This window comes from Pelophylax lessonae (assembly GCF_965119305.1).
Source record: "Pelophylax lessonae genome assembly, chromosome: 3".
Taxonomy (NCBI): Eukaryota; Metazoa; Chordata; class Amphibia; order Anura; family Ranidae; genus Pelophylax; species Pelophylax lessonae.
This window is the reverse complement of record NC_138770.1, coordinates 111,597,591-111,613,903: the sequence shown is the minus strand read 5'-3', so window position 1 is coordinate 111,613,903 and position 16,313 is coordinate 111,597,591. Positions and strand designations below refer to the sequence as shown.

At 45.7% G+C, this 16,313-nt stretch overlaps 1 protein-coding gene across 2 annotated transcripts in view; it reads left to right on the top strand.

Moving 5' to 3' along the window:
* Positions 1 to 16,313, top strand: part of PLA2G7 (phospholipase A2 group VII) — a 115,137-nt gene that overhangs the window by 20,704 nt on the left and 78,120 nt on the right. Inside the window, exon 1 of one of the 2 annotated variants that reach the window (XM_082249202.1) lies at positions 5,334 to 5,426. The exons of the other annotated variant lie outside the window; for it this stretch is intronic. The gene's annotated coding sequence lies outside the window, so the exon portion shown is untranslated. Of the gene's footprint in view, positions 1 to 5,333; positions 5,427 to 16,313 lie in introns of those variants that run through there. 2 annotated transcript variants of the gene reach the window in all.

Here is a 16,313-nt window from a genome sequence, read left to right as displayed (position 1 = left end):
TCTGCTGCAGGTACGTGTCTCACACTGGATCAGATCCTCTATTCAATTATGGGCTCTGAATGGGATGTTGTGGACTCCCCCTATGGTTTATCACCCGGGGGGGGGGCACGCACACCCCTTAGGGGGAGGGGGAGGTGGGATTGATCCCAGTGAACATCAAGGGAGGAACTGATCGCATATGCATTTTTTCAAGCTCTGTAATATATACTCTGTATGCCCTTGTTTGGGACTGCTAATCTATATTAAATTGTACTTCACAGGAGTGTATACAGATTCCCTGAGGAAGACTCCTGTACTCAACAGAATTCGAAACGCGTTGGACTCTGTCTGACACTCCTTCAGCAGTATTCTGTGATTCATTCACCAATGATTGTATTGTATTGACTGTACAAATATGTAATTCAGCAACTTATATAGTATTTGATGCTATGACACCTTTATTATATTTATATTCTTTTTCATCTTTTTCATTTATTATCTTCACCATTTTGAAAATAAAATCAAAATTTTACAAAAGTTACATTTAAAGATTGTTTATAAGTTACCGCTAAAGTCCCAGCAACCAGGGGGTTTTCTTCTTGCACAATTTTCGGGATTATGGTAACAACCTACCCTCAAGCTGTCTACATACATTGGTACAGTTCATTGAGGGAACCATGAATGCCAACATGTACTGTGACATACTGAAGCAGAGCATGATCCCCTCCCTTTGGAGACTGGGCCACAGGGCAATATTCCAACATGAGAACGACCCCAAACTCACCTCCAAGACAACCACTGGCTTGCTAAAGAAGCTGAGGGTAAAGGTGATGGACTAGCCAAGCATGTCTCTAGACCTAAACCCTATTGAGCATCTGTGGGGCATCCTCAAATGGAAGGTGGAGGAGCGCAAGGTCTCTAACATCTACCAGCTCCGTGATGTCATTATGGAGAAGTGAAGAAGGACACCAGTGGCAACCTGTGAAGCTCTGCTGAACTCCATGCCCAATAGGGTTAAGGCAGTGCTGGAAAATAATGGTAGCCATACAAAATATTGTGGGGTGTACTCACTTTTGTTGCCAGCGGTTTAGACATTAATTGCTGTGTTGAGTTATTTTGAGGTGACAGCAAATTTACACTGTTAGGCCCCGTTCACACTGGGGCGATCCGACTTCCCGGGGTGACCTCACAGGTCGCGGCGCGCTGCTCGCACCGCGACCTCGGAGCGGCCCGGCACGGACTTCATAACACTGAAGTCAATGCAGGTCGCCCCAAAGAAGCCACGGACCGTTTTTCTAAGTCGGAGCGACTTGTGTCGCTTCTATTAGAACAGGTCCACAGCTTCTCTATGCCAGGCGACCTACGGCGACCTGTCAGGCGACCAGGGGGCTTATAAAAACTGTACACTCACTACTTTACATTGTAGCAAAGTGTCATTTCTTCATTTCAGTGTTGTCACATGAAAAGATATAATAAAATATTTACAAAAATGTGAGGGGTGTACTCACTTTTGTGAGATACTGTGTGTGTATATATATATAATATATATACTGGACACACGCATGCACATGTGTTTGGGCTTTGGGGGGCACACCCTAATGCAATAGGCTGCGCACACCTATGATGGAGTACCTAACAGTACCTCCGTTTAGGGCGGTATGTGTCTAGGGGCGAATGCCCAGAGCACAGACTTCTTCCATTACGGCTGTTCCCCCCTTTATTTGTTCTGGTGAAGACTATCAGCGATGGGAAGTAAAAATTTGCATTTGCAAAAACCCAACAGGAGAGGAGGGGAAACCTTCTAATGGGGAATATCTGATCAGGTGATAACTTAGGGGATTTTTCCTCATGGGAGAGAGACTTCCTCTCACTTCCTGTTGTGGCTTCGGGACAAAATGTGAAAACATGTAATGGCTTTGACAGTGGGGCTGCAATAGCTCTCCTGCCCCTGGTACTTATGTCTAAATTCACGTCTCTCATGAAGAGTGATTGCTGATGTATTTAGCAGCATGTCATATCTCATGTCAATCTTTTTTAACCACTTGCCACTGGCCGCCGCATATATACTGCGGCAAAGTGGCGCTATTGCGCGAGATGACGTACCTGTACGTCGGTTTGGTCAATAGCAAATAGATGGCACCATCTAGACGCCATAGGCGCCATCGCACCGTAATTGGCTATCGGAGCTGTCAATCAGCGGACCTGATTTTCGCCGGCCACCCGCGATTATCTCAAGGAGAAGCAGAACAGTGATCTACCTATATAAACCAGGCAGATTGCCGTTCTGCAAGATGGAAAACCCAAATGTCTGCCTTCCACCAATCAGTGCAACCCCCCCACAGTTAGAAAGCACCCCCTAGGGACACATTTTACCATTTGATCGCCCCTGATGTTAATCCCTTCCCTGTCAGTGTCATTCGTACAGTGACAGTGCATTTTATTTTAGCTGATCACTGTATTCGTGTTTCTGGTCCTCAAAAAGTGTCAGTTAGGTGTCTGATTTGTCCGCTGCAATGTCGCAGTCCCACTAAAAATTGCTGATCGCCGCCAATACTAGTAAAAAAATAAATAAATACATAAAAATTACATAGAAATATCCCATTGTTTGTAGACACTATAACTTTTGCACAAACCAATCAATAAACGCTTATTGGGATTTTTTTAATTGATGAAGAAATTAGATTTTTTCTTATTATTATGATATAAGATTTATATGGCGCTGACAGTTTACGCAGCGCTTTACAACTTGAGGTTAGACAGTACAAATACAATACACTTTATTACAGTAGGAATCAGAGGGCCCTGCTCGTTAGAGCTTACAATCTAAGAGCTTTTTTTACATTTTTTTATTGGATGTGTTTTATAGCAGAAAGTAAAAAATATATATATTTTCTTTTTCAAAATTGTTGCTCTTTTTTGTCTTATAGCACAAAAAATAAAAACCGCAGAGGTGATTAAATACCACCAAAAGAAAGCTCTATTTGTGGGGAAAAGGGAAATCAATTTTATTTGGGTACAGCATCGCACGACCAAGCAATTGTCAGTTAAAAATAACGCAGTGCCGAATCACAAAAAACAGCCTGGTCAGGAAGGGGGTAAAACCTTTCCAGGTCAGAAGCAGTTAAGATATGTATTTTCAATAAAATGTAACCTTTTTTTTTTTTTTAATCAATTTCAATGTGTCTCATAATGTCTTTTGTGCATTTTTGTTTTGTGTATTAATCTCTTGAAGAGTGATCTGTGTTTGGATCACTTTTTAGAGGCGATTGACAGGTGGGGAGGAAGTGATGTAACTCCTCCTCATTGCCTGTTTTAACCCCATTTTTGCCAACAAATGAGCTGCAACTTTGTGCATTGCATGTGGTGGCAGGGCATTTGCGGTGCTTCCGTTTGCTTGAACAGCCAATGTTGGTGACATGTTGGGTAGCTTTTGCTACGTCTGTGAAGCATTGCGACTGCAGCATGTAGACCAGGGGTGTCAAACTCAATTTAATTGCGGGCCGAATCAGCATTATGATTGGTCTCAAAGGGGCCGGTAGTATCTGTAAGATTAGATGTCCAGAGCATCCCCTACCCTTACATAAGACACCAAGAACCTCTCCACCATCAGAAGTTGAATCCCCCATCCTTCCTTACATTACAGTGCAACCCCCTTACCTTGTGCTGCTGCTGGGAAGAAGCTGGAGGCATTGCTGGAAAGCAGAAAGTACAGGGTCAGGAGGAGGACCAGAGGAGGACTGGAGCTCTCCTGCAGCTGCAGAAGAGGAGCGAGGGCCACATAAAATGGCCTGGAGGGCCAGATTCGGCCCGCGGGCCTTGTGTTTGACACATGTGATGTTTACACTCCTGTCCACTGCCATTTGCACTTGGGGGAACAGTAAAAACGCAGCTCAACAAAGTTTTTGCCACATTTCCCCCATAAGTCTAAAGCCCCGTACACACGTACCGATTGTCGGCCGTAAATATTCGGCCGACGACCAATTGTAGGCTTGTTAGTATGATGCTTCCGACAGCCGACAGCGCATTTTCGGCCGAACAGAATCTGTCCTGCAGGCATTAAAATTTTTGTTGGCCAACACCAGAACGGCCGATTGTTCGCCAGTCAGTACAGAATTCGGCCGACAGACAGCCGATTAGCAAGACTGGGCATGCTCAGAAAAGAAAAAAGACAAGGAAAGTTAACCATCACATGACATCACTTCTGCAGTCGGCTGTTGTTGGCCGACAAAATTTGTGTGCAGTCTTTTGCAGTTTTCAACAGACAAGACAGCACCGGACAAAAGACGGCCGATCGTTCGGCCGACGATCAGTACGTGTGTACGGGGCTTAAGTGCCGGTTCACACTAGGGGGCGACCTGTGAAGTCGCGTGCAGCGCGACTTCGGCGCGACTTGCACGGACTTCATAAAATGAATGTCTATGCAAGTCGCTTCCAGGTTGCCCCGAAGTAGTACAGGACCCTTTTTCTAAGTCGGAGCGACTTGTGTCGCTTCTATTAGAACGGCTCCTGTACTACACTATGGGAGCGTGACGGACCGCGACTTGTCAGGCTGACAAGTCGCGGTCCAAGCCGTACTAGTGTGAATGGACACTAAGGCTCCATTCACAGGCGTTTTTTGCTCTAAACCTCAGCGTTAAAAACGCCCAACAAGGCAAATCCAATTCATTTCAATGCCCCCTATTCACATCTGAGCGTTCCGCCACCTTTAGCAAAACGCCCGTCCCTCAAAAAAGTACATGAGCATCTTTTTGGGCAGATTACAGGCATTTTTATTTTTTCCATTGGTCACTAGTCAACCTAAAAACGCCTGCACAAAAACGCCTGTAAATAGCAACGCCAAAATGTGAACGTAGCCTGAGTGTATCGTTTTCAGGCATTTTTGTGGCGTTTTTCAAACTTTTGGAGGCAGGCATTGCCATCTAACAAAAACACCTGTTATCTGCCAAAAAAGAAGCTCATTTACTTTTTGGAGCGTCAGGCTCATATGTGAACAGGGGCCATTGAAATGAATGGGATTTTGCTTGTTGTGCGTTTTAAAACTTCAGGGATAAGCGTTTTACGAGCTGAAAAACGCTCAGGTTTGACTTGTGCCTAAATGAGGCATAAAATGTTTGCCTTTGTCTCTAAGCAGTAATAAAATACAGATGTAACACATGGTGACAGGGGGTTACTCTTCAGACATTGCATGGATATTTATTGAGGACTGTATGATAAATAATGGACATTGTTCAGAACCTGGACTCTGCCTGTCCCCAGCACTGTGTCAGTGTGTATGGCTGTACTGTGTGTATGTATTGCAGCAGTGGGTGGGCAGGCACAGAACATGCAGCACACGGAAACAGCTGACACACACTTCCCACACAGCTCAGGAGCCGCCCTGCTATTACACAGGGACCTGGCCGGTGTCCGGTCGGCCGCCTCACACAGGAGGTCACCCCTCAGACAAGGTAAGAGCCCTGGGAGGTTTGGGCGGGAAAACAGGCCTGGACGCCGTTACCATGGCAACACAAGGCGCTGCTTCTATGTAGGACTGCGTGCGTGCCTGCTTTAGCTGGAGGGCTAGTGATGGGTACACTTCCCTGTATTACTAACAGACAGCTAAACATGCTAACCTTTGACCTTCTGCTATAGAACTACATATCCCAGCATGCCGCTGACAACTAATGCTCCATGCTAATGTCTCCAGGCATTGAATGAAAGAATAATCATGTCTGTGAAGTGTGTGGGTAGTGCTATGGTTATGCTTGTCTGTCTTCTGCTCTCCCTCTGCAACACAGACAGCCTTCCAGGAACAACTGTGCCTCCATCTTGGTTTTGGTGTTTGATCTCCAGGGCATGAGGAATGCTCTGTGCAAAGACTTGGTCATAGCAAGGAGATTTGGGGCTCATTCACACAGGCCCATACAGCGTGACTTATGAGTCCTGTTTATACATCCGGAGCAGCGTGAAGACGTCCTGTGGAGTGTCTCTATATACCTACCTGCACAACTCAGTGGGGCAGGTATGTAGCCCCAGACGCACACTGCGTTCAGGGCCATGCACCCGCCCCTGTGCAACAACCTATCTCAGATATGTGGGTGAGTTTACACAGCCACTCCGCCTTCACGCTGCTCTGAGCGCATAAACAGGCCTGCTCTTCACGCTGTATGGGCCTATGCCGCTGTGTGAATGAGCCCTTAGCCCAGGTTCACACTGAGGCCATTTTGAAATTGTGCGAGTTCAGCTGAACTCAGAAGATTTCAGGCCGGCATTTCAGTCCGACTTTGGGGTTCCTGCACAGACATCTATGGAAATCGCCCCCCGAAGTTGCCAAAAGTAGTACAGAAACCACTTTTGGGAATCGGTGCGGTGCTGCAAAGTCAGTGTCGCACCGATTCCGATGGCGCAGTTGCTGGAAATCAGCTCCTATTTGACATGTCAAATTGGACCAATGTGAACGTGGGCTTAGGGCCCATTTACAGTAGCCGGTGTGCGTTACGCTCTGTATAACCCGTATATACACGGCCCCTTTACACTAGCCGGTGTGCGTTACGCTCTGTATAACCCGTATATACACGGCCCCTTTACACTAGCCGGTGTGCGTTACGCTCTGTATAACCCGTATACACACTGCCCATTTACAGTAGCCGGTGTGCGTTACGCTCTGTATAACCCGTATACACACGGCCCCTTTACACTAGCCGGTGTGCGTTACGCTCTGTATAACCCGTATACACACGGCCCCTTTACACTAGCCGGTGTGCGTTACGCTCTGTATAACCCGTATACACACGGCCCATTTACAGTAGCCGGTGTGCGTTACGCTCTGTATAACCCGTATATACACGGCCCCTTTACACTAGCCGGTGTGCGTTACGCTCTGTATAACCCGTATACACACGGCCCCTTTACACTAGCCGGTGTGCGTTACGCTCTGTATAACCCGTATATACACGGGCCCTTTACACTAGCCGGTGTGCGTTACGCTCTGTATAACCCGTATACACACGGCCCCTTTACCCTAGCCGGTGTGCGTTACGCTCTGTATAACCCGTATACACACGGCCCATTTACAGTAGCCGGTGTGCGTTACGCTCTGTATAACCCGTATACACACGGCCCATTTACACTAGTCGGTGTGCGTTACGCTCTGTATAACCCGTATACACACGGCCCATTTACACTAGCTGGTGTGCGTTACGCTCTGTATAACCCGTATACACACGGCCCCTTTACACTAGCCGGTGTGCGTTACGCTCTGTATAACCCGTATACACACGGCCCCTTTACACTAGCCGGTGTGCGTTACGCTCTGTATAACCCGTATACACACGGCCCCTTTACACTAGCCGGTGTGCGTTACGCTCTGTATAACCCGTATACACACGGCCCCTTTACACTAGCTGGTGTGCGTTACGCTCTGTATAACCCGTATACACACGGCCCCTTTACACTAGCCGGTGTGCGTTACGCTCTGTATAACCCGTATACACACGGCCCCTTTACACTAGCCGGTGTGCGTTACGCTCTGTATAACCTGTATACACACGGCCCCTTTACACTAGCCGGTGTGCGTTACGCTCTGTATAACTCGTATACACACGGCCCCTTTACACTAGCCGGTGTGCGTTACGCTCTGTATAACTCGTATACACACGGCCCCTTTACACTAGCCGGCGTGCGTTACGCTCTGTATAACCCGTATACACACGGCCCCTTTACACTAGCCGGTGTGCGTTACGCTCTGTATAACCCGTATACACGCGGCCCCTTTACACTAGCCGGTGTGCGTTACGCTCTGTATAACCCGTATACAGGCTGGTGTGCATTGTGTAAGGGAAGTGTGATGCATTATTAAAACATATTGCACTAACTTTTTTTATTTTTCATTTTGAATAGAGTAAGGTTTTGTCTTTTTTTTGCCATCTGTGTCCCATTGGAGAGGTTCCCTTTCACTTCTTGTCCTTCTACAGCCAAAACAGGAAGTGAGAGTTATTCCCTCCAAAGTGAGGCAATCCCTTGTTGTCACTAGAACAAGTGTCCCCATTGGTAGATTTCCCCTCTATTTTTGTTTTGGTGGCCACCCAAAATTGGGATTTTCTTTTACTCTCGGTAATAGGAGTAAATCTTTCTAATGAAAACACAACAGCACTAAACATCTGGCGGGTTCTAATCCCTTTCCATTTTAAACTGAAAAAAAACTGCTTCCCGCCCATGGTATAGTAAAATGACAGACGTGCGGGAGCACTCTCATTCTGGGTCTTCCCATTCTGGCTGGGTAGCATGACAATCAGCGGCACACTAATCACAGTAAAGAGCCTATGACGTAGGTTTTTACCATGTGATCAGGTGTGTCCAATCACAGCTGATTACAGTGTAAACAGGAAATGCAGGTTCTCTGCATTCCTCTCCTGTCCTCTTGCTGACAGTGTGAGAAGGGGAGAGGCGGTGTTCCGTGAAAAAACCCTACCCGTGAGAATTCCCTACCCTCGTCACTTCCGGTGCACCTACGTCATTGAACAGCTGAGCAGCCTAGCAGTGCTCATGCTCTAAGCTCCGGAGGGTAGGGAATTCTCCCGGGGTAGGGTTTTTTTTACGTTACACCGCATCAGCTGTTGCCGCGGTTACATGAAAACATCTCGGCTCCTACCCCTGTCACTTCCCTGATCTCGGCTACTAAATGTAAAAGCGGCGGCGGGTCTATGAAAATATAAATCACAGAGCCGAGATCTCCGTGATTTATATTTTCATACACCCGCCGCTTTTACATTTAGTAGCCGAGTTCAGGGAAGTGACATGGGTAGGAGCCGAGATGTTTTCATGTAACCGCGGCAACAGCTGATGCGGTGTAACGTAAAAAAACCTACCCCGTGAGAATTCCCTACCCTCCGGAGCTTAGAGCATGAGCACTGCTAGGCTGCTCAGCTGTTCAATGACGTAGGTGCACCGGAAGTGACGAGGGTAGGGAATTCTCACGGGTAGGGTTTTTTCACGGAACACCGGTAAGCAGCATTCCTCAGTGGGGACATCTGTACTGACAATCAGGGCACTGATCATCATTGCCCATTGGTGGTACCTGTCAGTGCCCATCAGTGCTGCCTATCCGTGCCACCTATCAGTGCTGCATATTAGTGCCTTCTCATAAATTCCGCTTATTAGTGCCCATCAATGCTGCCTATCAGTGTCCATAAGTGCTCATCAGTCCCCTTTAGTGCTGCATATCGGTGCCACCTCATCAGTGCAGCCTCATCAGCGCACATCATTGAAGGAAAAAACTACTTACCGGTATTTAAAAAATTTAACAGAAACTAAAAAAAACTTTTTTTTTTCCTTCAGTTTTCAGTATTTTTCATCTGTGGTGATTAAATACCACCAAAATAAAGCTCTCTTTGTCTCAAAAAAATGCAAACATTTTTGTTTGGGTACAGCGTTGCATGACCACGCAATTGTCACTCAAAATGTGACAGCGCTGAAAGCGGAAAATTGGCCTGGGCAGGAAGAGGGTGAAAGTGCCCAGTAGTCAACTGGTTAAAATTACAAAATTTTCATTGAACATTTTGTGCTGCGGTGGATTGTGATGTGCTGTGGTGGAATAAAAAGATCTGCATTTCTATGCACTGCAAAGCACATCAGGGCGGCGTGTTGCAATGCACACGTATGGTGTGAGCCGGGTACATAGAGATCAGCTGTTTGCTATGTGCCCTTGTGTTGATCTATGCTGGTTAAAGTAGCTCAACACACCTGGTGTGAAATGAGCTCTCAGACCCCATTTACACCTGTGCCTTCCTGGAAAGGCACCCAAAAAATGCGGGTCCCCTTGTTGTTAATGTCACCCCAAACATGGCTGGAAAATGTTTTGTTTTGTTAAACCGCATATTAACCACTTCTGGAATGGAAGGTTTTACACCCTTAATGAACAGGCCATTTTTTGCAATACGGCACTGCGTTGCTTTAACTGACAATTGCGCGGCCGTGCGATGTTGTACCCGAAAAAAATTGATGTCCTTTTTTTCCCACAAATAGAGCTTTCTTTTAGTGGTATTTGATAACCTATGCGATTTTAAATTTTTGTGTAAAAATAACAACAAAAAAAAACGACAATTCTCAGCGCTATAAAAAAAAATAAATATATATATATATATATATATATGTTTTACTTTCTGCTATCATTTTAGGGCAATATGTATTCTGCTACATATTTAAAAAAAAAAAAAAAATCCTAATAAGTGTTTATTGATTGGTTTGTGCAAAAGTTATCGGGTCAACAAACTACTGTAGGGGAAAGATTTGTCATATTATTTTTTTTTTTTAGCGGGACTGCGACATTGTGGCGGACAGATCGGACCCCTAACTGACATTTTTGGGGGGACCAGTGACATTACTGCAGTAATCATTGCTAAAAATATGCACTGTTACTGTAATAATGACACTGGCAGGGAAGGGGTTAACACCAGGGGCGATCAAAGGGTTAAATGTGTCCCTAGGGGGTGCTTTATAACTTTGGGGGGGGGGGGGTTGGGATTGCTAACTGATCACAGCGACCTGTGTTCCTAAATAGAAGGAACACAGGATCCCTGTGTTCATTACTGACAGAACAGCGGTCTGCCATGTTTACAATGGCAGACCGCCATTCTTTCTCTACCGGGAGCGATCGCGGGTGCTCGGCATACATCGCGGCCACCAGGCCTGCTGATTGACTCCCCCTGTGGCCAATCAGCGTGCACGCACCCCCACTAGCGGTACATTGTTTTGCAGGACAAAGCCGACCTTCCCCTGTAAAACCACGGCCGCTGGTTGGCAAACAGTTAAAAACATGAAAATCGGAACATGGCAAAATGTTCCATATGCTACTTTGCTGCGGGCAGCCCCCTCAAGTGCATAGGCGTAATGCGCAGATGTGAATGGGACCTTACAGCTGATCCAGTAATAAAAGTATATAAACTTTTTGCCTGTAAATATACCATTAAAGGAGAAGTATGGCCAAAGCTGTTTGGCTATATCTCTCCTGTAGGTCACAGGGGTATAGTTCCTTCTGCACTCCTGTGACTCAGATTCAGCTGACAGCGGGCTAAAGTCCTATGTTGGCTGACATCACTTAGCAGGTCCAGACTCTGGAGGGATCCTGACTTTAATGTTGGGATCCTCCCAGATACCTGGACAGGCAGCTGGCTTAGCCTCTCAGTGATCTGCTGAGAGCCCGAGCCATCCACTCCCTCCCCCTCCACAGCCCGGCGCTCCAGTGAGTACTGGAGGGGAGAGCAGACAGTCATGGCTCTCTGCTCAGAGAGAAGGGGGAGACCAACAGTGGTGTTTGATCGCTCAGTTCTCAGTGCAGAGAACAGGGATCAATCAGATCAATGCTACATCCACCTAGGTGAGTATAAATGTTTTTTTTTTTCCCATTAAGTCGATACTTTTAAAAGTAGTTTGAGCATTGCAAAAATACCTGTTTATCCTGCCAGAAATCCTGTGCACTCACAAGTTCTCTCTGCTCTTATTATCTCAAGCAGGGTTATCAGCCCTGTCCGGTTCACCTCTCTGGACTACAGAACACCCTGTGTTATGGAGACAGGGAAGTGTTCTGTAGTCATGCACTATCGCAGTGTTTCTCAACCTTTTTCTAGTCGAGGCACACCCCAGAAGTTATGGACAGTCTTGAGGCACCCTTTAACATTATGAACACCCCATCCTAAAATTTTAAAACGATTCTAATAGTTTTACATAATGCAGCAACACACACACACGTAGGACACCCAACTTTAGAGGTACAAGTTGGTACTGACTAGTATGCCAATGTTTCTCTTTTTCCTCAGTTTTCTCCATCACTGATCTAATAGGACCCTAAAACTTATGGAGACAAGCAGGGGAGAGTCAAACAAGCATGCTACGCAGGAGACTGACATCGTCCTTATCAACTGATGATATCCTAGCTCCTTAGCAGGTTGGCAGCTAGAGAGTTGTAACGGTGCACAACGAAAACCTGTGACTTTGTGTAACGTAGAAGGCAGGCTTCATCCACCTGCTGCCTTGTATACAAATTTTGGTACATTTTGCTGAGGCACCCCTGAAGAAACTTCAAGGCACACCAGGATGCCTGGGCACCCTGGTTGAAAAAGGCTGCCCTATCGTTGGGTGACAATGCTGATCTTCAGTACATATAATACAGTATGTGTGTTTAGTGGCAGGATCAGCAGGAGAAAATGGGGAATTAAAAGCCTGAAAAAAAAAAAAAACTACATTTATATTAAGCCCTTTTTTTTTTTAAGTCCCCGTTCACACTAAGGCGACCTGTGAGGCGAACTGGTCGCCTCACAGGTCGCCGTAGGTCGCCTCCCATAGGGAAGCTGCGGACCCGTTCTAATAGGAGCGACACAAGTCGCTCCGACTTAGAAAAAGGGTCCGGAGCTTCTTTGGGGCGACCTGGAGGCGACCGCCATAGACTTCAATGTTATGAAGTCCGTGGCGGCCGCTCTGAGGTCGCGGCGCGCTGCTCGCACCGCGACCTCGGAGGTCGCGGTGCGAAGTAGCGTCGCTTGTATGTGAACAGGGCCTAAATCGTTGACAGAACTTTTAAGACAGAAGAGATCCTACCGGTCTCTTTTGTCATAAATGCTTCCTCTGCCTGTCAGCTTTAATGTACATTGAGCCCCGCCACAGCTTAGCATACATTAATGATATCCGATCTGTGCCACAATGATGTGACAGCTCAGAGCTGGAGGGCACACTATGACAGGTAAGTCTTTCCTTTTGTGCTAGTGTAGTACATTCTGACTTACACCTGCAGGGAGGGGCATTTTAAAACATTTTTTTTAGGTACCTTTCACACAGGCTTTCTGATCCAATCCACCTGTCAGTTTTTCAGGCGGACCTAATCGGATGCTCAATGCATCCCTATGACATCTCCACTGACACCCGCTGCTATCCGATCCGGTCTGTGAAATCCAGACGGATGGAAACCCTATTTTCCCTCCGTCTGGAGGATTGGATCTGATAAGATCGGATGAAAACAGACAGGCGGTCCATTCTTATCCGATCCCCCATAGAGGAGAGCGGGGATCTGACAGCTCCATCTCTGCACACAGAGCTGAGATGGAGCTGTCATCCGCCAATCCCCGCTGAGCAAAAGGGACCCCATCGGCCTTACTGTGTTTACTGCCACTTTAATGCAACCATCACATCTAAGGACTGTAGTATATTAAGTTTCTGTGTTTAGATAAACTTCAAGAATGTCACTCCTTTTTTGTGTATAAAATTATTTATTTCAATTATGGTTTGCTTCAAATGGCATTCCAGCCTAGCACTAGCTATATTTAAAAATGCCCCCTCCCCACCCCCTCCTCCTCTCCTACCTACCTACCTACGCTGTCTAACCTGTGTTAAAAAAAATATATATATACAATGCATTGCGAAAGTATTCGGCCCCCTTGAACTTTTCGACCTTTTGCCACATTTCAGGCTTCAAACATAAAGATATAAAACTGTAATTTTTTTTTTTTTGAAGAATCAACAACAAGTTGGACACAATCATGAAGTGGAATGAAATTTATTGGATATTTCAAACTTTTTTAACAAATAAAAAACTGAAAAATTGGGCGTGCAAAATTATTCAGCCCCTTTACTTTCAGTGCAGCAAACTGTCTCCAGAAGTTCAGTTAGGATCTCTGAATGATCCAATGTTGACCTTAATGACTAATGATGATAAATAGAATCCACCTGTGTGTAATCAAGTCTCCGTATAAATGCACCTGCACTGTGATAGTCTCAGAGGTCCGTTTAAAGCGCAGAGAGCATCATGAAGAACAAGGAACACACCAGGCAGGTCCGAGATACTGTTGTGGAGAAGTTTAAAGCCTGATTTGGATAGAAAAAGATTTCCCAAGTTTTAAACATCCCAAGGAGCACTGTGCAAGCGATAATATTGAAATGGAAGGAGTATCAGACCACTGCAAATCTACGAAGACCTGGCCGTCCCTCTAAACTTTCAGCTCATACAAGGAGAAGACTGATCAGAGATGCAGCCAAGAGGCCCATGATCACTCTGGATGAACTGCAGAGATCTACAGCTGAGGTGGGAGACTCTGTCCATAGGACAACAATCAGTCGTATACTGCACAAATCTGGCCTTTATGGAAGAGTGGCAAGAAGAAAGCCATTTCTTAAAGATATCCATAAAAAGTGTAATTTAAAGTTTGCCACAAGCCACCTGGGAGACACACCAAACATGTGGAAGAAGGTGCTCTGGTCAGATGAAACCAAAATCAAACTTTTTGGCAACAATGGAAAGCGTTATGTTTGGCGTAAAAGCAACACAGATCATCACCCTGAACACACCATCCCCACTGTCAAACATGGTGGTGGCAGCATCATGGTTTGGGCCTGCTTTTCTTCAGCAGGGACAGGGAAGATGGTTAAAATTGATGGGAAGATGGATGGAGCCAAATACAGGACCATTGTGGAAGAAAACCTGATGGAGTCTGCAAAAGACCTGAGACTGGGATGGAGATTTGTCTTCCAACAAGACAATGATCCAAAACATAAAGCAAAATCTACAATGGAATGGTTCACAAATAAACATATCCAGGTGTTAGAATGGCCAAGTCAAAGTCCAGACCTGAATCCAATCAAGAATCTGTGGAAAGAACTGAAAACTGCTGTTCACAAACGCTCTCCATCCAACCTCACTGAGCTCGAGCTGTTTTGCAAGGAGGAATGGGCAAAAATTTCAGTCTCTCGATGTGCAAAACTGATAGAGACATACCCCAAGCGACTTACAGCTGTAATCGCAGCAAAAGGTGGCGCTACAAAGTATTAACTTAAGGGGGCTCAATTTTGCACGCCCAATTTTTCAGTTTTTTATTTGATAAAAAGGTTTGAAATATCCAATAAATTACGTTCCACTTCATGATTGTGTCCCACTTGTTGTTCATTCTTCAAAAAAAATTAGTTTTATATCTTTATGTTTGAAGCCTGAAATGTGGCAAAAGGTTGAAAAGTTTAAGGGGGCCGAATACTTTCGCAATGCACTGTGTATATATGTGTATGTATGTATATGTATATGTGTGTGTGTGTATATATATATATATATATATATATATATATATATATATATATATATATATATATATATATATATATATATAGTTCTTTCCTATTTTTAGCCTGTTACAATCTCTTGATTCCCTGCGTCATTGAGGGGCTGACGAGAGAGAAGGGGGTTCTTGACAATAGCTATGAACTCCGGGATCTGACATCACCCATAGGCTCCCATGTCCCAGCTGTTTTTGGCACTCCCTACTCTCCTCTGCAGCAGCTGCTTTCTGACTCAGGGGTTGGATCACATGATAGTGCCGAGGCAGACTAAAAATAGGTAAATATATACATTTTTTTTTTTATACAGGTTAGGCAGCTTGGGTGATAATTTGATAAATATAGTGTAATGCCCCTTTCACACAGGCGGACCGTTCAGATCCGCCTGTCAGTTTTTTTGGTGGATCTGAACGGACACCCCATGCATCTCTATGGGGCATCGGATGTCAGTGGAGACATGTCCGCTGACATCCGATACGTTAAATCTGGACAGATGAAAACCCCATTTTCCATCCGTCCAGCAGATCGGATCGGCTCGGATGAGAGCGGACAGACGGTCCGTTCCCATCTGATTCCCCCATAGAGATGCATGGGTACCTGACAGCTGTGTCTCCGCACACAGCGCAGAGACAGAGCTGTCATCAGCCTGCTCAGCGGGGGATTGGCGGATTGATCCCCCGCTGAGAAAAACTGAGTCTGCTGACAGACTCCATGTGTGAAAGAGCCCTTAGGCTGCAACTCTAATTTAACCACTTCACGATCTTGCTGTAGTCGAATTACGGCCACAGATCGGTCACACATTTTTGGAAGGGCGTCTATTGACATCCTCCTGTGATCACGCTTCCTGCCTCCCCTGCGGCTCACATCAGCAGGGATCTGTGATCACTGTGTCCTTTGGACAAAGCTTATCACAGATTGGGGTAAAGAGCCAATCACAGCTGCTCTTTACTATGTGATCAGCTGTGTCCAGTTTCAGCTGATCACCGTCTAAGCAGGATTTGCCAGTAATCGTCAGTCCTCTCCTCACGCTAAGGCTGGCAATACATGTTCAATTTTTGTTGTACAATTTTCTGTTCGATTTACCACAAACCACATAATATGAGGTCAAAGCTTAACAACACTTTCACTTGTATCCAATTAGGCAGGCCTTTGTACTACATAGTTGAAGGTAAATGTCAAGAAAATTGGAAGAAAATTGGATCATGTATGGCCAGCCTAACGGTGCATGAGAGCAGAGCTGGTAAGCAGCAATCCACATAGGGGACATC